This window comes from Mobula hypostoma, chromosome 18, assembly GCF_963921235.1.
Source record: "Mobula hypostoma chromosome 18, sMobHyp1.1, whole genome shotgun sequence".
NCBI classification, from domain to species: domain Eukaryota; kingdom Metazoa; phylum Chordata; class Chondrichthyes; order Myliobatiformes; family Myliobatidae; genus Mobula; species Mobula hypostoma.
The window spans coordinates 50,048,926-50,075,175 of NC_086114.1; the positions used below are offsets into that span (position 1 = coordinate 50,048,926).

The 26,250-nt window shown below is 43.9% G+C and overlaps 1 protein-coding gene across 10 annotated transcripts in view; it reads left to right on the top strand.

The window, feature by feature from the left end:
• The window catches only part of c18h15orf39 (chromosome 18 C15orf39 homolog), a 79,202-nt gene that overhangs the window by 30,849 nt on the left and 22,103 nt on the right, over nt 1–26,250 (top strand). The window contains exon 1 of one of the 10 annotated variants that reach the window (XM_063070838.1): nt 280–6,808. The exons of the other annotated variants lie outside the window; for them this stretch is intronic. The gene's annotated coding sequence lies outside the window, so the exon portion shown is untranslated. Of the gene's footprint in view, nt 1–279; nt 6,809–26,250 lie in introns of those variants that run through there. 10 annotated transcript variants of the gene reach the window in all.

Here is a 26,250-nt window from a genome sequence, read left to right on the forward strand (position 1 = left end):
TTGTACTGTTGGTGCCCTGAAGGTGTGTGTTGGTGGGTGGGGTGTTACGCTGTGAAGGGGGAGGGTGGTCATTTGATGTGATCGGGGTCCTGTTTTTTGCGGTAGGTGGGTGAGGGGTGTGGTGGTGAATCTGATGAGGGTATTGGTTTATGGTGCCGGTGGGATGCGCTGCTGTGATGAGATGGGGGGGGGAGGAGAGGAATAGGGGGCTACAGGTGCCCTGAGGAAGGAGGGGGTGTACTGGTGTAGGACTTGCCTTTCGAACTGTTGGGTGACTGCTTGTCGTGCTGATACGCTCATTTCATGCTGTTATAGGATTGCAAGTCTTTAAACAATATTATGATACTGGCTTCTACCTAACCCGCCGCCCCTTGTTATAAATTAATCTAGTTTCAACGTCTGCCATTCCCTTTAAACGTCCGTCTCCTAACCCACCACCTTGTATCTATTCTCTTCTCCCCAGTTGTTGTCGGGTGCCTGTCACTTCTCAAAACTCATAAAGGGGTTCCTTCTAGACAGCACACTGCAGATACGTGAATGTGGAGTAGTAACAATTTACTGCAGAAACCCGGTGGGTCGATCAGCATGTGAGTGGGGGGGGGGAAGAGAAGATTGGACAGCCGACATTCCGTGTCTAGATTCCGCATCGGCCCCCTTTCTGTGTCTTCGACCTGATCCGTTCCTCGTTCCACAAATGCTGCCTAACCTGAGTTTTCTTTCCACCATCGGCACATTCTATTTTAAGCGTTTTATTCCCCTTTCCCCGCCCTGATTTTAAGTATTGTATCGGTTCTCCCTGGGATTTCCTTTCTCCTGATAGTCTCTCTGAAGTTTTTTTCTTTAACTAAAGAAGTTCAACTAATTCGTTCCGTATTTCCAGTTGGTATTTGGTAGAGTTTTATATTTTGCTACCGCACTGTACTAAAGTTAATAGCTACATTGAAATAAAACAATGCTATGCGTGTAAATGCAGAAAACGCTGGAAATTCTCGGTTGTTTGAAAGGGTGTCTGTGGTAAGTGAAACGGTCACTGAGTGTATGTTTTCGCCCTGGGATTTGCTCCGTAAATCACCTTTCTACCAAACCGACTTGTTGCTCCTCGCGCCTCTGCTTAAACAGGAACACACCCCTCGGGGAGATGTCAGTGCAGGAGCAAGGTCTCCGCCGTCAGATATCAGCACAATACTCGGAATGCCGTCAAATTTGTTCTCGGTTAATAACAATGCATAAAGTCGGATCAATTCATTATTGGGAAGTTCCCTTCCCCCTCTTCTGAAGATGCGTAAAAAATGAAATTCTCGCACTTGCTAAAAACCTCAACCCCCACCCCCAACCCCTTTTCTGCGCATCACCGCCAGGTTTGAGAGATTTCATCTGGTCACTTGTGCCTCTGTACATTTCCAGACTAATAACCCACACACACACCCAATGCTCGTTCATCAAATAATTGCCGTTTCAGATTTACGTAGTCTTTAGAGGTTAGGGTGGGAGGTTGCAGGCCTATGTGGCAACACGGCCAATTTTAGGTTTTCGAGAAAAAAAAAGGCGTTTTAACCACAGAAAAGGAAGTTAACTTGCACTGACATTGTGCAAATATCATTACTGTTGAGTTATGACTTGCTACAGGTCAGTGCTGCTGTGGCTGCCATTTTAAAGTTTTAGTTTTAAAGAGGAGATAATAATAATTCCGCGTCTTTTCCACTGGCTATGGAGGCATTTCGCAGATCATGTTTTCCAGATAAAGGATTTTCCTGCATACAATGCTTTATTGTGTTTTCGGGATGGCCCTGAGCAGTTAGATGTGAAAGTATTCTTTTGAAGTGCAGTCATTGTCTGGCTGATGTTATGCATGAACAGTGTGGACACCGTGCTACCCTGCAAATGAGATGAATCATAACAAGCTCCGAAACATTGAGCAGGTCAGGAAGCATCTGTTGGCGAGAGTTGATGTCAGGTCAGCAACTGTTTCATCGTAACTGGAAACTGTTGGGATATGTTTTAAGTAAAACCAGATGCAGTAGCTAAGAGAGGCAAGGGCATTTGAGAATGTATCCATGTACAGGAAGACGTAATGGGCAAAATGTAAGGAAAGTACCCATTGAATAATGTCCTGCATTGCAGAAAGGATGTAGAGCAGTGGTTCCCAAACTTTTTTGGGTTACCTCCCCCCTTGGCTCCCAGACCACATCCCCTGCCAGTTCAACCATTACATACAAACCATAAAGAAGCTTGATTTACAATGCACAGTGAAGGAAAATAAGAATTGTACATTAAAAGCAGTCATAGATTATTGCAAAAAGTATTTAGAGTGAAAGCTCTTTTTCATCAACAATTTTACAGCGTGTACCCCTTTCAATGAACTTGATTTTACTTACCATAGAACCATAGAATACCACAGCACAGAAAACAGGCCATTCGGCCCTTCTAGTCTGTGTCGAAACATTATTCCGCTGGTCCCATTGACCTGCATCCAGTCTATAACCCTCCAGACCTCTCCCATCTATGTATCTATCCAATTTATTCTTAAAACTTAAGAGTGAGCCCGCATTTACCACGTCAGATGGCAGCTCGTTCCACACTCCCACCACTCTCTGAGTGAAGTTCCCCCTAATGTTCCCCCTAAACCTTTCCCCTTTCACCCTAAAGCCATGTCCTCTCGTAATTATCCCTCCTAATCTAAGTCGAAAGAGCCTATTCACATTAACTTTGTCTATGTCCCTCATAATTTTGTAAACCTCTATCAAATCTCCCCTCCAAGGAATAAAGACCTAACCTGTTCAATATTTCCCTGTAACTCAACTCCTGAAGACCCGGCAACATCCTAGTAAATCTTTGCACTCTTTCAATCTTGCTGATATCCTTCCTATAGTTAGGTGGCCAGAACTGTACACAATACTCCAAATTTGGCCTCACCAATGTCTTATACAACCTCCCCATAACATCCCAACTTCTACTGATGTCTACTATAAGCCTACGGACTCTCACAGCTACCTGGACTTTTCCTCTTCCCACGCTATCTCTTGCAAAAATGCCATCCCCTTCTCGCAATTCCTCCGTCTCCGCCGCATCTGCTCTCAGGATGAGGCTTTTCATTCCAGGACGAAGGAGCTGTCTTCCTTTTTTAAAGAAAGGGGCTTCCCTTCCTCCACCATCAACTCTGCTCTCAAATGCATCTTTCCCATTTCACGCACATCTGCTCTCACCCCATCCTCCCGCCACCCTACTAGGGTTAGGGTTCCCCTTGTCCTCACCTACCACGCCACCAGCCTCCGGGTCCAACATATAATTCTCCGTAACTTCCGCCACCTCCAACGGGATCCCACCACCAAGTATATCTTTCCCTCCCCCCCTTTCTGCTTTCCACAGGGATCGCTCCCTATGCGACTCCCTTGTCAATTCGTTCCCCCCCATCCCTTTCCACCGATCTCCCTCCCGGCACTTATCCTTGTAAGCGGAACAAGTGCTACACGTGCCTTTATACTTCCTCCTTCACCACCATTCAGGGCTCCCGACAGGCCTTCCAGGTGAGGCGACATGTCACCTGTGAGTCGGCTGGGGTGATATACTGCGTCCGGTGCTCCCGGTGCGGCCTTCTATATATTGGCGAGACCCGACGCAGACTGGGAGACCATTTCGCTGAACACCTACTGTCTGTCTGCCAGAGAAAGCAGAATTTCCCAGTGGCCACACATTTTAATTCCACATTCCATTCCCATTCTGATATGTCTATCCATGGCCTCCTCTACTGTCAAGATGAAGCCACACTCAGGTTGGAGGAACAACACCTTATATTCTGTCTGGGTAGCCTCCAACCTGATGGCATGAACATTGACTTCTCTAACTTCTGTTAATGCCCCTCATCCCCTTCTTACCCCATCCCTTATTTATTTATTATTTTTTATCTTTTTCCCCTTTCTTTCTCTCTTCTTTTCTCCCTCTGTCCCTCTGACTATAACTCCTTGCCTGCTCTTCATCTGCCTCTGGTGCTCCTCTCCCCTCTCCCCATTTCTTTCTCCCTAGGCCTTCCATCCCATGATCCTCTCCCTTCTCCAGCCTTGTATCCCTTTTGCCAATCAACTTTCCAGCTCTTAGCTCCTTCCCTTCCCCTCCTGTCTTCTCCTATCATTTTGGATCTCCCACTCCCCCTCCCACTTTCAAATCTCTTACTATCTCTTCTTTCAGTTAGTCCTGACGAAGGGTCTTGGCCTGAAACGTTGACTGTACCTCTTCCTATAGATGCTGCTTGGCCTGCTGCGTTCCACCAGCATTTTGTGTCTGTTCCTATACTCAATACTCAGATTTATGAGTGCCTGGATGCCAAAAGCCTTCTTTACAATCCTGTCTACCTGTGATGCCACTTTCAGGGAATTATGTATCTGAACTCCCAGATCCCTTTGTTCCTCCACACTCTTCAGTGCCCTGCCATTTACTGTGTATGTCCTACCTTGATTTGTCCTTCCAAAATGCAACACCTCACACTTGTCTGCATTAAATTCCATCTGCCACTTTCTGGCCCACCCCTCCAGTTGGTCCAGATCCCTCTGCAATCTTTGAAAGCTTTCCTCGCTGTCCACAAGGCCTCCAATCTTAGTGTCATCAGCAAACTTGCTGATCCAATTTACCACATTGTTATCTAGATCATTGATATAGGCAACAAACAACAATGGTCCCAGCACAGATCCTTGAGGCACACCACTAGTCACAGGCCTCCAGTCTGATAAGCAATCATCCACTACCACTCTCTGTCTTCTCCCACACAGCCAATTTTGAATCCAGTTTACAACCTCTCCTTGGAAACCTAGTGTCTGAACTTTCTGAACTAACCTCCTTGGGATCTTGGCAAAGGCCTTACTAAAGTCCATGTAGACAACATCCACAGCCTTTCCTTTGTCTACTTTCTTGGTAACTTCCTCAAAAAACTCTACAAGATTCGTTAGACACGATCTACCGTGCACAAAGCCATTCTGACTATCCTTAATCAGCCCTTGGCTGTCCAAATACTTGTATTTCCAATCTCTCAGAACGCCTTCCAATAATTTACCTACTACTGATGTCAGGCTCACCACTGTAATGGCGGTATTTAATTTGTGCGGCCAATCACTTGGGTATATGGAGACGAGATATTATCTGTTAATTACACAGTGAATGGTAAGTATGTTAGGTATAGTTTTTTTCAAGAAGGTAATGAGCCCGCAGCAGCATCGTTGCATTAATGGTGCCCCATCTGTTGCACAAGCAAGAAATTTGGTGAGCGGAATGTCTTTCTCTTTGAAAACTTGCTCAACAACCCAAAATATTGCTCCCCCTTCGTATCTGTTTCTAGTCCCCTTGTAAATAACAACCCTTGAACAATGCTTTCTTTTTTATGAAGCCAACATAACCAACAAGCGAAGATTCATTGCTTGGCAAAGTTGACACATCCAACTGCAATGCAAATTCTGTTGTCCTAAGAATGTTGCTTATTCTTAGAAATTTCATCTATTCATCTTTGAACAGAGTTGTCTCTGATCGGAATCACTTTAATTGTTTGGTCTCGAACTTCCAGTAATGCACCGCCCCCCCCCCCACCGTTCACCATTCCCATCCCCTTTTCCCTCTCTCACCTTATCTCCTTGACTGCCTGTCACCTCCCTCTGGTGCTCCTCTCCCCTTCTCTCTCTTCCATGGCCTTCTGTTCTCTCCTATTGGACTTTCCCTTCTCCAGCCCTGTATCTCTCTCACCAATCAATTTCCCACCTAGTTACTTCATTCCCCTCTTCCCTGTTTCACTATCACCTTGTGTTTCTCTCTCCCCTCCCCACCTTTTAAATCTGCTCCTTATCTTTTTTTCTCCAGCCCTGCTGAAGGGTCTGGGCCCGAAACGTTGATTATACTCTCTGCCATAGATACTGCCTGGCCTGCTGAGTTTCTTCAGCACTTTCTTTGTGTGTGTTGCTTGAATTTCCAGCATCTGCAGATTTTCTCTTGTTAGTTAGTTTAGTCTGGTGACTAAACGATACTCAGAGCCTCCCTTACTGCTGACAGAATCAGTTTTCCAATGGTGTGGACATTTCCAGATTTAGCAATGAGCAATGAAATGTTATATGAACCATGCAGACCATCACTGTTATGTTGTGAGGTGCTGGTAAACGTGTTTTGAAGATTTTTCCATTGCTGGAAGTTTTCACAAAGTGACTGAAAATAAGCCAAGGTCTTGTCATTTTTATCAGTGTATTCTCTTCAAATGTTCAAGGAGTCTGGACAGTGTCATTGCCTCATTTGAAAACGTTTTTTCACAACAGGCACATTGGCTGCTGTTGGTTGCTTAATGCTGGAATAAACCCATATTTCAGACACGCCACACTATACCCTGTACATTTTTTTTTGTTCGATCTCCTGCCATTTTTATGACCACAGTTGCCTGTTGTTTAAGTCCAACCTCAAACGCTGCAGTCAATAAAGGGCAAAGTTATGATGTCAGTATAGCTCAGGCAAAACTTGACTCTGCCTGAGGGTACATAAAATTGGATAGCATTACATCAGTTGAGCCGTGGGATGGAGAAATGTGGTCAAGAACTTTCTAATCGGTAGATTCTGAACCTTACTGCCGTTGACTGCATAATTCACAGGAATTCTGTCACTGTGTGATCAGAGAATGGGAATCGTGCTAACACTGTACTACAGTAGTGGACGGTAATAAATAATGTGTGAGCCTGGCCCAGAAACAACACTATTTCTTCAGTCCAGTTTTCTCATGATATGCCAGATATAGAAGACTTGTATTGCTATTCAACCAATTATAATGTACTTCAAGCAAATTCTGAGAACGGTGGGTTAGCAAGAGATATAAGGTGATTATGTGATCATTGTAATCAATTATGAGCTACTGAAGATCAAATGCTTATAATATTAATTCATTTCTTAAATTAAGCTTGTAATCCCTCAGCTGCTTCTTGCTATTTAGTACCTCCTTTATCTTTATATCCCCTTAGAAACTCCTGCCACCCTGAGGTGTGGGGCAATATTGCTCATTTTGGGAACCACTAGAGTCTATTGAAAGGGTGCAGAAAAGCTTTACCAGGCTAGTGTGTGTATTCGAGGGGCTGAACTATAATGAGTGGTTGGGTAAACTTGGGTGATTTAATCTCTGGAATGTCAGAAACTGAGGGGAGTTCATAAAATTATGAAAGACATATAGATATCATAGACTTTAGGATCTTTTTCCCAGGGTAGTAATGTCAAATAGAGGACGTGAACAGTGTAAATAAAGTGCCATCCTGCAAATGAGATGAAATGAAACAAACCTTGAAACAATGAGCAAGTCAGGAAGTACCTGTGGGTGAGAGGACGAACAGGAGCCTTGGGTTCCACACTACCACGTTCAGGAACAGATATTATCCTTCAGCCATCAGGCCCCTGAACTAGAGAGGATAACTTCACCCACCTCAACACTGAACTGATCACGGAACACAATCTACGGACTCACTGTCAAGGATTCGTGTTCTCCCTTCTACTTCATTATATTATTATTATTTTTTTCTCTCAGCTCAAGCTGGTAAAACCGAAGTTATGGGCATAGCCAACGACACTCATTTGTCAATTGCTAGGAACTTTCAGACTCTTCTAGTGGTGCTTAGTATTGTGGACTTCTGAAGATTTACATAGATATTGCTGAGTAGCCCTAATTGTTTAATGTTATTGTGTGGTGCCTTTGGGATGATACTAGTTGTAGATATTACTATCGAGACAATGTATACCTTGTTCATATTCCAAAGTCTTTCAATTTCCTCTTTTAATTCAGCATATTTCTGGTGTTTTCACTTACTGCTTTTTGTAAGTGTGTGTTTGGAATGGCTATATCTAATTAGCAAGGTGTTCTTGCTTGTTTATCATGTATTATTATATTCTGATGATTATTACGGATTATCCTACCTGTAATAACTGATGAGTTATAATAAAATTTGTGGTATTCTGACTCTAAAAGTGGATCAGGCTTCTCTTTATAGTAAGGTGTGATTTCAGTTTTGAGCTTATATTTTAAAGCAAGATTTTGCTGAATAATGTTTGCCACTTGATCATCCCTATGTAAGTAATCAGATTGTGTTAAAGTGTTACAGAATCCTGTAATGTGGGGAAATGGGGTAGCAGTTCTGTATACATGGAACTCTGGCAAAAGCTGTGTGATATGAAATGGCGACATGGATAGACAGGGTGGTGAAAGTGTTACCTTCCTTGATCAGAGCACTGAGTAGAAGAATCGTGATGTCATTACAACTGTGCAAGAGAGTGAGACCATGCTTGGCATATTGTGGGCATTTCTGGTTACCTTGTTATAGGATAAGTGTTACTATGCTGGAATGGGTGCAGAAATGATTCTCAATGATGTTACTGGGACATCATTGTAAGGAGAGGCTGGGACTGTTTACCTCCAGAATACTGAGAGATGACCTAGAGGATTATGAAATCATGAGGGGAATAGATGAGCTAAATAGCCAGTCTTTATCCCAGGATCATCATTATTATGTGCTGCATCATATGACGTGGGCGATAATGGTCTTGACCATGAATATTCTTAGCAAATTTTTCTACAGATGTGGTTTGCCATTGCCATCTTCTGGGCTGAGTCTTTACATGACGGATGACTCCAGCCATTCAGAGATTGTCTGCCTGACGTCAGTGGTTGCATAACTGGGACTTGCGAAATGCACCAGCTGCTCATATGACCATCCACCACCTGCTCCCTAGACTTGGTGGGGGTTGGAGTGAGGGGTAGAGGAGTGGCTAAGCAGGTGCCACACCTTGCCAAAGGGTGACCTGCAGGCTCCGGGAGGAAAGGAGCACCTACACATCCTTTGGTAGAGATGTATCACCACCCCACAACTCATACAATCCCAGGAGAGTGGAGTCTAAAGTCCAAAGACGTAAAGTAAAGGGGGAAAGATGTAAAAGGGGGGACCTGAGGGGCAGGTTTTCCACAGTCTTTGGTGAATGGAGTGAACAGAGAGGGGAGTGGTAGACGTGGTACAATTACAAAAGACATGGAAACACGTAAATGGATGGAAAAGATTTAGGTGAATGTGGGCCAAACTCATGGGATCAGCGCAGGTAGGCAACTGGGTCGGCATGGAGGAGATGGGGCAAAGAGCTGAGCAGCTCCCCAGCTCCCCTTTTGTGATGCATGAAGCTTCTTTAAAATATACTCCAGCAACTGAAAGTTTTGGGGAGCAGCAGTATAACATGTTGTGCTGTAATATGTGTGATTTGTAAACAATGAACATATGTCAGTTCAAATGAAAACTTAACTCTTTCTGATCCCGTATCATGTGAGGTCTGTAAACACCATTGCTCTGTTATGACTAAATATCTTAAGTGGTTTGAGTAATGAATCCTTTCAGACTCTGCCTTATTGCTTATATGTAAGCATTAATGTACACTGTAAGCTCAAAGAATGTTGTGTGTCTGGATATTGATGGACTAGTGACTGAGGAATGACCATTAAAATGTGTAATTCATCTATGAAGCAATGCTGAATGTTGTATTAAAGGACACAATGTGTGTTTGACTAAAAAAAACAGCCTAGTTATGTTAATAGAAGATGAAAAAGTTTGTCTCATGGTTACTCTATGCATGTGAAACTTGTGTATATAATGAACTTTTTGAGCTTTCTTTGGAATTTCACCAAAGACCGGGATCACAATCTGTCATGGTCCAGTCCGTGAAGTCCGCATTCCGGTTCGCGGTCCGGTCCATGGACTCAGGACTCCGGGTCTTCCAGCTGTCCTTTGTTTTGGTTGGGTTAATCATAGGCACCTGATTCCCATCTTGGGGCTTGGAATATAAGTGGCCTTGGGGTCGTGTGTGGGCAGCTGGTTTGTCTTGTCAAGATTCCCTGGGAGCAACCTGCTGGTGGAAGGCTAGAGCAGCCACTTGCCATCTTTAGGCTACATTGGTGAACCATCGCCTCATGGAGCTTTGCTGTCAGTAGTCGGAGCTGTCTTTGCAGTATGGATTTGGCTGTTTCCCGGGCCAGCTGAGTGGCCGTCAGCCACTCTGAGTCAGGTAGGGATCCGGCTGTGTCCGTAGCCAGCCGAGGTTGCTGGCCATAACTGCGACTCGGAGCAACCCCGATGCGGAGATGGAACTGTCTGTCGTTCTTCAGCGTTTGTCTCTTCTTGTCCTTGCCTCTGTGGGTAAGTCAGGCCGTTCTGCTGTTACCCTATGGTTGGATCTGTTCCCTCTTGTCCTCGCCTCCGTGGGGTAAGTCAGGCCATTCTGCCTTTGCTCTGCGGGGGATCGGTCTTGTCTTGTTCTCGCCTCTGTGGGGTAAGTCAGGCCGTTCTGCCGTTGCCCTGCGGGGGGGGGGGAACCTGTCTTGTCTTGTCTTTGCCTCCGTTGAGTAAGTCTAGCCGTTCTGCCGTTACCCAACGGATGGACCGGCCCCACCTTGGTGTGGAGATAAAGTTGAGTCCCGGCTTGTCTAAGGATAAGCCCTGGCTCTATGTCTATGTACTGTCCAGTCTCATGTTAGTGTCGTGTTAAAGATGAGTCCCAGCTTTTCGAAGGATAAGTCCCGGCTCTGTGTTGATGTACATTGCCCAGTCTGTCTCCGAGTTATCAGCCTCCGCATTCCAAGACCCAAGACCCAAGACCCAAGACCCCAGCCTGTCTCCAGGCTCAAGCCTCAAGACCCCAGCCTGTCTCCAGGCTCAAGCCTCAAGACCCCAGCCTGTCTCCAGGCTCAAGCCTCAAGACCCCAGCCTGTCTCCAGGCTCAAGCCTCAAGACCCCAGCCTGTCTCCAGGCTCAAGCCTCAAGACCCCAGCCTGTCTCCAGGCTCAAGCCTCAAGACCCCAGCCTGTCTCCAGCCTCAAGCCCCAAGACACTGGACCCCAGCCTCAAGCCCCAAGACTCTAGACCCCAGTCACGTCCTGTCCTGTAGACATGTCACGTCCTTGCCTAGTTCTGGGGTCTGAGCCCGAGGCAAGACCCAGCTTCTGGGTCCTTGTCCAGTCTCTGGCTTGGATTCCAAGCAGAGGCTCCTAGTTCATAGTTCCTTGTCTGGGTTCCCTGTCTAGTCCATGTCCTAGCCCAAGTCTGCGTTCTTGTCCCTGCTCCTTGTCTGTATCCTGTCACGTCCCTACTGTAGTCAAGTCCTGTTCCTAGTAATTCAGTGTCTGTGTCTTGCATTTGGGTCCGTTGGCAACACCCCGTACTGTGACACAATCGGTGTCTGGGGCCCAGGGGTGGCTTCATGAGTCGGAATGAATGAGAGTTCCCACAATGACAGCAACTCAGTGTCGAAGGAATCGTGAATCCAGAAATCTCTGTGACTTGCTACGTAGTGTCTTGTGGTTACTTGTGCTTTTTTTAAGAAGTTATAAGTTAAACTTAACTTACTTTGTTGTGCTTGTTTGCTTATGTATAAATTTCCACATCTCCTGAACACTTGAATAATTTGATCTGATCAACCCAGCCCATTACACATCCAAATGGAGATAGTTTATTTTTGAGCAGCAGTCAAAATGAGCCCTAATTATTATTACACAAAATAGTTATCGCATAGGAGGAAGAGGAGATGTAGTGTCTTGGATCTATGTAGAAAGCAAATACATGAACAAAAGGACAAAATACAAAATTGGTTATCCTACAGAGACCAGTATCTACTGACCACTAACTTCTCGGAGCCTGAGAGGTTGTCCAGTAGTAGTGACCTTGTGAGCTGCTTTGTTTAAACCTCTGATTCAACAAGGGTTGGTGGGTTTTTTTTGCAACAGCAGATTTTTTAAAAATTCAAGTTTGTGCATGCCTGTGGGTTGAATACATATTCAAAGACTGCAGCAGCAGTCATGGTGGTGACAGGTTACTGCTGATTGGACTCTTTGATTTTCTGTTTATCTTTAGATATATGGATACCAGTAATTATGGTCACTTCAATGCAGTAAGGAAGGCAACTGCAGATGATTGTGCTACTGTGACAACTTCAAACATTAAATCCACATTTTCATCTAATTCTAAGCTAGTGGATTTTAAACATGTGGCCCCCCTCTGGATGTTTTAGTTTCTACAATAGTCGGACGTGAGTTATTCACAGCAACAATGAGAGAATGGTTCTTTCAAAAAGGCAGTAAAACTTAAGGCATAGCAATTTTGAACACTGAAGATAATTGTTGTATTAAATTTTGTAAAATACTGGATAAAAGTCTGAACAGTTCCAAGTGATGCTTTAATTCTTGTGAGCTTGCAGCATGTAAGGTGTCTGTACAAGTTAAACACTATAGGTTTGTTATGTGTAATGTTTACTGATAGTGGCTAGATTCTTCCTTGGCCTCAGGCACCAGCATCATGAGGATGTCTGTTAATGAACACAAGTTGTTTGAATGAGAGAAACCATGCTGAGTTAACAACATGAGCACAAAAGACCAACGAGCTTGACTGTCTCTGCGTGTCTCTCAATGCTTGTGGAACTCCTATCACAGTCAGGCTGAGTTACTGGCTTGAGAACAAAAGGTCAAAGTTTGTCTCTGTGTGTTTTGCTTTCCACGCTTGTGGAACAGCTATTTATTGGGGCATCCTTCCCTTGGTCCTTGGCATTTCACGTAGACTGAAGAAATCACCACAGGTGCCAAGGACCCATAGTTTTATGAATCGGAATCCCACGACACTGCTACAATCAAATGACAACAAAGAATTGTGAGCCTGGAAATCTTTGTACCTTACTATGTGGTTGTTGTACAAAACTTGATACCAAATAAGAATAACCATGACAAGTGGATGCTGCAACTATTTGGTTTCGCTTGAACAAACGGACCCAGACTCGGTAGTTCCTCCGAGACTCGCTTTATTGTTAATACAGAGAAGAAAATAGAGAGTTGTGAGAAATGCTTTATATTATACACTACCTACACCACTAATAGGTAGGGCCATTTGGGCATGTGGCTAAGTGGTTAAGGCATTGGACTAGCGACCTGAAGGTTGTGAGTTCGAGCCCCAGCCGAGGCAACGTGTTGTATCCTTGAGCAAGGCACTTAATCACACATTGCTCTGCAAGGACACTGGTGCCAAGCTGTATGGGCGCTAATGCCCTTCCCTTGGACAACGTTGGTGACTTGCAGCATGGGCAACTGCTAGTCTACCATACAACCTTGCCCAGGCCTGCGCCCTGGAGAGTGAAGACTTTCCAGGCGCAGATCCATGGTCTCGCAAGACTAATGGATGCCTTTAAACTTAAGTAACCCCTAGTGGTCTACACTGCCTAGTATACTTAGCAATGTCTACGTGGTCCCTGAAGCAGGCAATCGACCGTGGACTGGCTAGGGTGGAGGTCCTTGGCACCAGTTCAGCTGCTCGGCCCGAAGGTGGGACCCAGGCGAGTGGTCTGCCCAAGAAAGAACGTGCCCACCTTTAGAGCACTATCGCCACCTCCCAGTCCAGCTGGAAGGGGCCAGGCATCCAGTCTGACGCCTACACGACCCCAACTTGAGCCAACCCAAGTCCTGGTCACGTATTACATCCTCCACACCTGCAGGTACCACAATTGGGTGACCTTCAACAGTTGGCCTCTGCCTCCCCAGGGACAATGCATCCTATTAAGCATACAACCAAACAATGTGTAAAACATTTTTAGAGACAATTGATTGCTTTTACACAAATCAGCACTTCTAGCTTGCTTTCATGTATGTCATCTGGTATATCAGGGGTATATATTGTTTTCCCCTTATCTAGTATCAGGGTTCAATCTGCCTAACAACAGAACAGGCCCACAAATTCCTACTTGTTAACCATTTCTTTACCATATCCATTTTCATACCCACTCACTCTACCTACACACTTACCTATACAGTGGTTTACTTGTGCTTTCTATGTTATGATAAGTTACTTTGTTGTGCTTGTACACATTGCAGTATCTCCTGGGTATTTTGGGTCTGATCAACCCAGCCTATTACAAGGTAATGCAGTGTTAGAAAGTATTGGTGTGGTGTGAGAAGACGCAAGTCTTATTCTTAATAGAAAATGTGTTCTGGCAACTGGGATCCATGAAATTCAAGGAAAGCATCCAGCAAAAATAAGAAAATAGAACAGTAAAGCACTGTACAGACCCTTCAGCTCATGATGCTGTGCTGACATTTCGACCTACTCCAGGATCAATATAATCTTTCTCTCCCATATAGTCTTTCGTCCGTCTGCCTATCTAAGAGTCTGTTAAATTTTCCTATATAACTGCTTCTGCCAACACCCCGGCAAACCCAGGAAGACATCCTCATGAATCCAAGTTTAACAAGCACAGAGTCATCAAAAGACAGATAAATCCTTTGTTCTCTGCCATAGACAGTCTGGTTTCTTTCTTTCAAACAAACACATTGTGTCCATCAATACAGTCTCATAAATCAATTAGACATTTTAATAATCACTCCTTGTGACCTCAATCCTTAATCTCAGTGTCCATGACATATAACATTCCTTGGGCTTTCACAGTACATTACTGTTTACAGATAGACAATAATCCTAAATTCAGAAAGAATCCAGTTTAAATTCCACTTAAAAAAGGCATTCTACAAAGCAAACATGCTACATTGCACCCCTCAATATCTGGTCAGGTTAGAGACACTTAGAACTTTCCCTTCTGCTTGAAACATTTAATATGCTGTCGAAGAACAGATATCAATATCCCTTGAATGATTAAAATTTAATATTAAAATATGTGGAATTATACGGATCCCAGGATTAACCTCAACATTCACATTAAAATATAAGTGTGTGTGTGTGTATGTGTGTGTGTGGAGGGGGTGTGGTGGTTGTGGTAACAACAACTCATCGCCAATTGGAATGGGGCGGGTAAGATTTACAAACAAAGCACTACATTGTCATTGGGGATGCAAGAATCAAATTACAATCAACTTGGCACTTGTTTCTGATCACACAAACAGAAGTGATATGGGGCGAGTCACCCTAGGTGTGGCCCACTGTACTCCCAATTAGCATATCACATTATGTGCATCTTTTCCTGGAACAGTAATTTCTTTTCCACAGATCACTAGGTTATCAGTGGCTTGACAGGCCTCAACAGAAGTCCGACATCCAACAAAACGCAAGACCAATGTTAAAACAGGGCAAAGCATCATTCCTGTAGAAGCCTTTTAAAAAATGAAAGGGGAGAGATAGTTAGGATCGTGTTCATTTTCTCTTAGTCAGTTTACCCTTATCCACACACACACACAGGATGGGTGTACCATCACCCAGTATGTATTTCCTTGTCCTTCAGCTAAAGCCTCACCCCCCACTGGAGTGGTAGACATACTTTCTCCCCCTTTGCCCGACTGAATCGTTATCAGTGCATTCAGTTGTGCTATCAGGAACAAAAGGAATAGACTGTCCTGTCCTTAACAAAAAGGGAGTGTCTCCATTCAAATTATACAAAGCACGAGCAAGGACAGGTAATCACTCAGATAAAGTGCAGACAGGTGTAAGTGAGTGAAGTTGCTGTTTTAATAAACCATTCATTCATTCTGGCCTAAGGGTAATATGGGACATGGAAGTTTTGGAAGCTGTTGGACCTTAATTTGTAAACATAACCCACGATTCCCTACCGCTGTACGAGCCCTCAGTGGGAAGGAGCAATCCCCTCTACCCTGTACCCCAAAAAGACCTGAGGAGACTGAGGTCCTTTAACATCTGCCAGACGATGCTGAGGATGTTCTACGAGTCTGTGGTGACCAGTGCTATCATGTTTGCTGTTGTGTGCTGGGGCAGCAGGCTGAGGGTAGCAGACACCAACAGAATCAACAAATTCATCCGTAAGGCAAATGATGTTGTGGGGATGGAACTGGACTCTCTCACGGTGGTGTCTGAAAAGAGGATACTGTCTAAGTTGCATGCCATCTTGGTCAATGTCTCCCATCCACTACATAATGTACTGGGTGGGCACAGGAGTACATTCAGCCAGACTCATTCCACCGAGATGCAGCACAGAGCATCATAGGAAATCATTCCTGCCTGTGGCTATCAAACTTTACAACTCCTCCCTTGGAAGGTCAGACATCCTGAGCCAATAGGCTGTTCCTGAACTTATTTCATAATCTACTGGCATAATTTACATATTACTATTTAACTATTTATGGTTCTATTACTATTTATTATTTATGGTGCAACTGTAACGAAAACCAATTTCCCCCGGGATCAATAAAGTGTGACTATGACTAGCAAGCAAGCAAGTGGCAACAATGCTATCTGAGTCTGAGGGATAGATGTCACCTTGTCAACACAAATGATTTTTCTCAGGAATATTGTTAAATCTTGTCTTCGGCAAATTGTGGTAAACTGATGTGGTAAACCGTAATGGTAATGTGAGGAGAAGGAATTTCTTTAGCCAGCGAGTGGATTGATTGGCACAGATGGTTGTGGAGGGCAAATCATTGGGTATACTTAAGCTGAAGATGGTGGGTTCTTGATTACCAAGTCAGGCATGATCGAATGATGTAGAAGACTCAATGGGCCAAATGGTCCCATTCTGCTCCTATGTCTTATGGTGGAGAAACTCAGCAGGCAGCATCTATGGAGGGACATTAACTTGGCAGTTTGGAAGAAGTCATTAATTCTTTTGTTTTGTAATTTATTTTTTATTGAAGTTCATCGTCAACCAAATATTTCCATAAGATGTATTTCAGATATTGTACATATGCATCATATAATCATATTTGCCACAAATCTCCACATAATATTTATCTGAGGTATTCACCTATAGAAAAGAGAGGAAAGAAAGAACAAGCAAAAGGAGTAAACTATGTACAAGTAGGGAGTGATTTTTTACAACATATTCATTGATTTGTGAGAATAAAATCAGACCTATGAGGTGTTATGTAGTTGAACTATTTTTCCCAGTATGGATCAAATTGTTCCAACTTTGTGTGGGCATGATGCTGTGTGTATTCAGCACTAATATTTTTTTTTCCGGGAGATCACAAGATCTCCGTAATGATCGAATGCAGTCAAGCAGTAGCCATCTGATGTCATGGTCCCGTGATACTACATATGGTGTTTGTTTACATCCAGCCTGACAAGTTAATCACTAACAGGCATTGGAGGCAGAGAGACCCTCACCCCACAGACACACCTAACAAGCCCAGAACACTGCACCAAACATCCTACCTCCCTGCTGTTGTGTCTATGGAATTTATAATTTCAGGTGCCCAACACATTTGAATGCAGTGACATATTTGTATGCAAGAACTGTATACACAATTCGCACTTGAACAATAATTTATACACTCTAATAGAAAAATGCAGCAGAAATTATGTCTTTCAGCCCATTGTCTGTGGCAGAACTTTGAACAGGTTGTCCGGTTCCTCAGGGCTTCCTTTCAGTAATTTTATAATTATTTCTCTTTCACTATCTCTTAAATTCCCCAGATGAGAGTTGTGGCTTGTGTACTCACTCTTCCCAATGTTCACCTGGATCTTCTGGGATTCGTGTCAAGAAAACCCAATGGCGATGAGCAAGGTGGCTGTGACGTAGGGCCAAGTGTCTTCAAAGTATGTGTGGAATCTGCAAGGGACATCGCCTTGATGAGAAATGGAAGTCAGTCAAGGGTCAAACTTTGACAAATTTTGGAGCTAATGTTGGGCTGGAATGCAAAGCCGTAGCAATGAGGTTCTTGCCTGTGATTGGCACGAGTGGAAATGGGTAAAGGCAACCTTGCCTGGCAGGACAATGGAGCAGGATATTGTGATGAGCTGTTCATGCTTTCGCAGAATGGAGAGCTGGCAGTACATTGAAAAACAATCACTGGGTGCTTTTCAGGAGATAATTAACTACTAAATGAAGAGAACAATTGGGATCTTTGCTGCTATTGAAAATGTTTCAAGTCCTGATTGTCCTCAGAATTGCATCATTGTCTTGATGATCTAAGGAAAAGAACTTTGATTGGAAAAGGATTTATTTTAATCTGTGTTTTCAAGATTGACCAACAGGTGATTTAAAAATAACTGGTTCACAGCAGATAAGGTAATTAAAAATTATTTTAAAGAATAGGTTTAAGTGTAATTATTGAAATAAAACTTAAAAGAAAATACAATGCTAGATGTTCTTCAGAAGCCTGTGACTAGAACAGGCAGATGTCTAATTTAGTTTAGACATCGGTATTCCCTTTCATGTGCTGTCCTTGTGTTGCTGTTTGTGGGAGCTTGCTTTGCCTAAATTGACTGCCTCAACTCCTACATTTTGTGAAGTACTACATTTAAAATATCATTGTTGTTGTTGTTCGTCGTTTGTAGTCGAAGATGACCATGGCTTCAAACTCAAATGGGAGATTGGTGGCTGTGGGTCTGGAGGTGACTAATGAGGCCAATCCGGGCCCTGAAGGCTCGCCCACATGTGGGACACAAGTGGGTGGGTGCTGTCATGGCAGTGAATGCTGCTTGGGCCTTGCGCACAGCACGCTTTCGTTGTGCCTCGATGCAGCTGAAGTCAGGCGCATCACGGGCTCCTGTGGTGATCTTGCTGCGCCAAGCTGCAGAAATCCAGGGCTATGCAGACAGCCACGACATAGAGTGCTTCTACGATGCGCTTAAGGCTGTATACGGACCCCAGTCCTCTGGCTCCTCACCTCTCCTCAACGCAGATGAGACGCAGCTGCTGACAGAGAAGAAGCAGATTCTGGATCGGTGGGCTGAGCACTTTAACAACGTCCTTAACCGCCCTGCCGACATCAACGACAAGGCCATTGCCTGCCTGCCCCAGGTAGAGATCAACAAGAACCTCGACACCCTCCCCACAGTAGATGAAGTCAGGAAGGCAGTGAAGCAACTCTCCTGTGGCAAAGCGCCAGGACCCGATGCAATCCCTGCTGAGTTAAAATATCATTAAGTGCTTTAGGGCAGCAGTCCCCAACCTTCTGCGCACTGCAGACCGGTTTAATATTGATATTCTTGCGGACTGGCCAATTGGGGGGGGGGGGGAGAGGGATGTTCAAATCAACAGTGTGTGACAGGGAATGAGGAAAGGTGCAGCTGACTCCTATTAGATTAGATTAGATTCAACTTTATTGTCATTGTGCTGAGTACAGATACAAAGCCAATGAATTGCAGTTAGCATCTGACCAGAAATGCAAAGAATAGTGTTATTTACAAAAAACTGCGAATAAAAAGTAAGTGCTACAGTACACAAATATAAAAGTACTGAGACAGTACAATATGGTTGCAATATTGCCTAGCGCTGTGATGTGAGGTTCAGCAGGGTCACAGCCTCGGAAGAAGTGCTTCCTGTGCCTGCTAGTATGGGAGCAGAGGCTCCTGTAGCGCTTACCAGATGGGAGGAGAGTTGGTTAGGGTGAGATGCATCCTTGATATGCTTTTCGCTCTGCCCGGGCAGCATTTATGGTAGATGTTCTCAATGGTGGGCAATTGGGTGCTGATAATCCACTGGGTAGTTTTCACCACCCGCTGGAGTGCTTTGCGGTCCGATGCGGGACAATTGCCATACCACACTGAGATGCAGTTGGTGAGTATGCTCTCACTGGTACAGCGGTAAAAGTCCGTCAGTATCCTGGGACAGAGGTGAGCTTTCTTGATGCTCTGCAGGAAATATTGTTTCATATCGCCAAATCATATTGTTTCCATGCGGCCTGACAGCACATGTTTGCAGCCCGGTGGTTGGGGGCCACTGCTTTAGGGTACCCTGAGATAATGAACGGGGCAAATGTAAGTGTTTTATTGATAACCATGTCCTATTTATTTATTGCAGTTTAATGCGGAATAGGCCCTTCGAGCCGCACCTCCCAGCAATGTCAAATAAAATTTACTGTATGCCAATGATTTGGATGACATAATTTGCGGACAGTACAAAGATAGGTAGTGTTGAGGAAGCAGAGAGGTTGCAGAAGGACTTAGATTAGGAGAATGGGCAAAGAACTGGCAGATGGAATACAGTGTGGGGAAGTGTATGGTTATAAACCTTGGTAGAAGGAATAAATCTATTTTCTAAATGGGGAGAAAATTCAAAAACCCGAGGTGCAAAGGGACTCTGGAGTCCTCGTGCAGGGTTCCCTAAAGGTTAACTTGCAGGTTGAGTTGATGAGGAAGGCAAATGCAAAGTTAGCATTCATATCGAGAGGACTAGAATATAAAAATCATGGATTTATATTTATATGGATGGAAAAATAATGTTGAGTCTTTATAAGGCACTGGTGAGGCTTCACTTGGAGTATTGTGAACAGTTTTGGGCCCCTTATCTGAGAAAGGATGTCCGGACATTGCGTTCAAAGGAATTTCAGGAAAATGATTCCTGGATCGAGAGGCTTATCGTATGAGGAGCGTTTGATTGCCCTGGGCCTGTACTTTTTTGAATATAGAAGATTGGAGGAGGGATCTCCTTGAATCTTGAAAGGCCTCGATAGAGTGGATATGGATTCCCTATAGTGGGGAATCTAGGACGAGTGTGCACCACCTCAGAATAGAGGGACATCTATCTAGAATGGAGATGAGGAGGAATTTCTTTAGCCTGAGGGTAGTGAATCTGTGAAACTAATTGCCACAGGCGGCTATGGTGGCCAGGTCATTGAGTATTTATCATGGCCGTTGATAGATTCCTGATAAGTCAAGGTGTGAACGGGGAGAAGGCAGGAGAATTCTGCTCCATTGCCTTGTGGTCTTATCCTTAGCCTATTCACAGGACAATTTACATTGGCCAATTAATCCCAGCCTTTGGGCTGGGTAAGGAAACTGGAGTTCCAGGAGGAAACCAATGCATTCACAGGGAGAACATACAAACTGCTTATAGACCACAGTGGGAATTTAATTTGGGTTGCTGGTAAGCCTGATTTATACTTCTGCGTCAACGCGTCGCCGCAAAGCCGACACGGATCCCTACGCGAGAGCCTGTGTTGCTGCAACGCGCACCTCTCCCAAAATGTAACTGCGCGTCGCGGCAACGCAGACCGTAAGAACTGTGATTGGTCCGCTTGGTAACATCGCATTTCATTCTACGCTGCAATAGCTTCCCATTGGGCGACTGAAGGGCAGGGAAGGAACTCTGGCTGCAATGTTTTCCATAAAGCTTTACAGACCTCCGAAATTATGGAGGACACATTTCGCTTTTACGAAAAAAGACGCTCGCTTCTTGTTGACCCCGAGAAAGACTACCATGGCCATGAAGCCTTGTGCGGGCAGGTGCGTTCGCGAATTGCAAAGCGACGCAGACACACCAACGCACAAGTATCAATGCTCACAACACGCGTCGGTCACTTGCGTAGGTTATGGCGTCCAGTTAACGCAGAAGTATAAATCAGGCTGTACTGTAAAGCATTCTGCTAACCACCACGCGACCATTGAAAGTACATTTCCCTCAGGATGGCAGCAATGGATAGAAGTTCCACTTGCAAGCACGGATGCGTGTCCTACACTGACAATTCAGTGCTACACAAAGACAAAACTTCATTGGAAATTGCATTGTATATGGGTTGAAATTGGAGGACAGGTTGGTGACAATTTTGACAAACGGGGGTTTCCATTTGTCCCATGGATTCAATGGAAGTATAGCTCCAGTTTTCTGTCTGGCAAGCAGTTGGCAACATGAGATGAGCGCCAGCGCTTACCGCGAAGTGAAAAAGGAGCTGTGGGGTGGAAATCTTCACTTCGAACACAGAGTTTCTGAGCCGATTAATCATTTGCTGCCTTGTCAATTTTTCACTCAAGCCATTAACACATTGTGCTTTGTCTCTCCTTTCTCCATTTGTTCCCTAAGGCCTTTTGTTCTCTTTCTGTTTATTCAGTCACCTTTTCTCCGCCAGCCACTTTCCGTTGTCCTTACTTTCTTTAAATCTTTAACTAAATGATTTAGTGTAAAATAAAAGCATTTTCTGTTCTTAGTGGATTTTGCAGTGGGAACTATTGTGAACAAGGGGGCTTGGGCACCAGACATCATGAATGATGTTTGATCCATCTTTCTTTCTTTGCCTCCCCAGCAGCCCCCTCCCAACTCCCGAAATTAAGGGTAAATCTTTCAAAAATAAACTTTTTTTTGAGTAATTGAAGTCCATGATTTCATATTAGTCCAATGTTGACTAATTTGTTTGATCAATTTATGATCTAAGCACAAGAGATTCTGCAAATGCTGGAAATTCGGAGTAACACATAGCATGATGGATGAACTCAGCAGGTCTGGCAGTATCTACAGAGAGGAATAGAGTGTCCAGATGAAGGTCCTTGGCTCAAAACGTTGACTGTTTATTCCTCTCCATAGATCAGGGTGTCTCAACCTGGGATCCACACACCTTTTGCTTCATGGTATTAAAAAAGTTGGGTACCCCTTTTATTGATGCTGCCTGACCTGCTGAGTTCATCCAACATTTGTGTGTGTTACTTTTCATCTAAGGCTTTGTTATGACTGATTACAACTGAGCCACATGAAAGACATAATTGGGAAATATAAAGGTCTTCATTCGTGCAGTAAACCTGCAGGAGAATCCAAGGGAATCTCACTATTCTGGTACAGTTTTATACTTCAACACAAAGGTGACAATAAGCAAAGAACAACAGTTTCATTTGCTATAATCATCTACTTTAAAGTCAGATAAATATAGAGAATTTATCAGAGCCCATGGTCTGTTCTTCATCAAATTACGGTATTACTTTGCACTGTTGTAACTATATGTTATAATTATGTGTTTTTTGTCATTTTTTTTAGTCTTGGATTGTCTTGTGTTTCTGTGATATCATTCTGGAGGAATAAATTGTATCATTTCTTAATGCATGCATTACTAAATGACAATAAAAGAGGACTGCGTGTCCTCATAATCTAATCAAATCTAATTTGCAATGGTGGCATGTCACGACTAATAGAACATCTTTGAATATTCGAACTAAGGCCCTTTTGTTTGTGTTGAAGGATGCCCCCATGAATATACAACTAGCCAGATGGTTCAGCGACAAAACACATCTGTCGTGAGCTGTGCATTAAATGGCAGGGATACACCTTTCATAATGTTCAAATACCTGGAGCATTCATCCCGAACAAGATAAAATCTACAAATGCTGGAAATCCAAGCAACATACAAAATGCTGTAGAAGCTCAGCAGGCCAGGCAGCATGTAAAGTCAACATTCCGACAGTCCTGCTGAGGGGTTTCAGCTCAAAACATTGTCTGTACTCTTTTTCATAGACGCTGTCTGGCCTGCTGAATTCATCCAGTATTTTGTGTGTCTTGCATAGCATTCATTCTCTAAGTAGGGCCAGAATCCATTGTGATTCTGGCCCTACTTAGAGGAAGACAATGTCTTAAAGCAGGGGTGTCAAACTCATTTTAGGTCACGGGCCAGATTGGGCAAAATGCGACCTCATGCGGGCAGGATCAGTTGTGCACGCGCGTGCTCCCACAGCTTTCGTTGCCTTCGTTATTTCAACCTGCTCTCATGTGTCTCAGTCTCTGCTATAACTACAAAGTGTTTCACTTTACGAATTTCATTTCTTATGAAGGAGATTGCCTAGCAAGCATTATTTTTATGATTGGTATTAATTTACAATTGTAGGCTACAAGAAAGTTGTGATGAGAGAGAGAAAAAAAACAATGCTATTTTGGCTAAGATTGTTTTGGGAGCCACATCCTTTCCATTAATAAACCATTTGAATTCGAACATTAGCAGACACAAATGTAGATCTAATGAAACAAATTGTAAATGTAGGCTATACAACTGCACCTACATTTTTATTAGCCTACTTCTAGCAATCAAACTCAGACAATGAACACAGTTAGCCTCAAATTTTTATTGAAGTGATCACATTTACAATAATAGAATAGTCAGAAAATGAATGAATCACAATATCATGACACTCAATATTTCATAATGCATTTTGCTTACATGTCACAGTGTCATTCATTTTTCACTTGCTGTTTCCAGACACCTGACATCTCTTGGCTTTAACTAGCCTGTCAATATCAGGGACCAGTTCCTGGGCAGTTGTGATTTTCATAATGTCATTTAGATGTCTGTGTGTCAGCTGCAAACGCAGTTTGGATTTGTTAATGTTCATTATGGAGAACGCCTGCTCACAGAGATATGTTGTCCCGAACATGCAAAGGATCTTTGAGGCAAAGCCTGTCATCTTGGGATACATCAGTCCTACATATTGATAGAATGAGTCCAGACCCACAGTCTCAAATTTATATTTCAAAGCTGAGTTACACACTGAATTTCAACTAGTTCCATTTGGAATTCCTCCGACACATCTGTTGCTGCGTTGACGGCAAACAGCGAGCAAAATAGTGAGAATTCCTTCTCGAGCTGAGTGAAGACTTAGAAATGTTTCTGAAACTCACTTTTCAGCCGTGTTATTTTGTCCTTGTACCTGTCCACGTTGTCATTCCCATGAGCGACATGCACAGACTGCAAAGGGGGGAAATGAGCTGGGTTGCTCTGGGATAGTTGCATCTCCCACAGGCCTAATTTAATTTGAAAGGCACGAATGCTGTTTGTTGCGGCCTTGCATGTTAACATTAACATTACGCATTTAAGTGCTCTATTATATCCACCAAAAATGCAAGATCATGAAGCCAGTCTGGGTCATCCAACTCTGCCACCGGCTTCCCTTTCTCGTTCATGAATAGTCCAATTTCCGCACATAATTGAAAAAAACATTTGAGCACAACCCCTCTGCTCAACCAGCGGACTTCAGTGTGGTAGGGTAGGCCGTGTCCAATATTACTTTCGGACAAAAGAGTGTCAAATTGCTGATGGTTGAGTCCCTTGGCTCTAATAAAATTAACCGTTTTGATTGCTACATCCATGACATTGTCCATTTTCAGGCTCCTGCTACATAACGCCTCTTGGTGTATAATACAATGAAAATTCCAGAATTCCTGCTCTGGATTCTCTCTCTGAACTTTCTCTCTGAGTTTCGCAAAAACACCTGCCATTTTCCTGACCGTGGATGGTGCGCCATCTGTGCCACGCCGACAGCGTGACTGCAATCAACCCCCAGTCTGAACAAGGCCTCGACGAGGCTGGAGAAAACGTCGTTCGCTGTTGTCGTGTTTGTCATGAGCACCATCTCCACAAACCCCTCTGACGGTCAAAGATGCAGCAACACCACGAATAAATATTCCCAATTGAGCTACATCAGTCACGTCGGTGCTTTCATCAATTGAAATAGAGAAGGCAATAAATGACTTCACTTTGTCTTTTAGTTGACTGTTCAAATCTCCTGCAAGGTCCCCGATTCTCTCTGCCACAGTATTTCTTGATAAGCTGATATTACCAAAAGCCTGTCTCTTCTCAGGGCACATCAGCTCAGCCGCCGTCAGCCTGCATGCTTTGATGAATTCCCCCTCTGAGTATGGCTTCAACGCAGCAGCTATTTTGTTGCCAATAATATAGCTGGCCTCGACAGCTCCATCATGAGTCTCTCGACTTTTGGTGAACACTGATTGCTGTTTTTTTCAGAGCTGCTTCAAGCTCGGTTACCTTTTGCGTTCTGAGTCCTGCGTACTTGTCATTTTTTCTCCATGTGACGTCTCATAGTGTCGTTTGATATTGTACCCTTTTGCCACAGCCACTTGTTGCGAGCATATCAGACACACAGGTTTGCCGTTGACCTCACAGAAGAAAAAACGATCTATCCAATTATCGTTGAATATCCGACCTTTGATGTCAACTTTTCTTGGACCACGCAGCGAACAGTCTCAGCCTTGCTATAGGTGTTACTTACCTGTGTACTCTGTGTGTTTACACCGAGTCTGACAATGTAAGTGGGGCCCTAGTGGTCTTCAGTGCGGGGTGGTAGGTGCTCATGCACAGCGGGTGGTTAATTGTTTTCTAAGTACACACAACAAGCTGCTGGTGCAGCCGGCAGCACAGACAGCAGTGGGAGAGAGAGCGGCTGCCGTACAGATGCAGAATAAATAGTCGTGAATGTACTTTTTTCCCCCCCAAATCATCCCGTGGGCTGGATTGGACCCCTTTGGGCTGGTAGTTTGACACCCCTGTCTTAAAGCCAGTGATACATTTCACTAGTCACAAAGTATCAGTTGTACAGGTTTTATTTCCTGACGACTGGTTCTCATTTTAGTTAATACTGTACGTAATGCTGCTATCCAGAACGTCATTTATTTATTTCCATAGACGTTGCCTGAACTGCTGAGTTCCTCCAGCATTTTGTGTGTGTTCCAGGGCATAAGTTGCCCTAAATGTAGCAGTTAGAGGAGAACTGGGATCAGAATGAGTTGACGTGCATTTGGTTGAGCATAAGTGGGGAATGCGTGCTGGCATAGATTCAGTGGGATGAATGG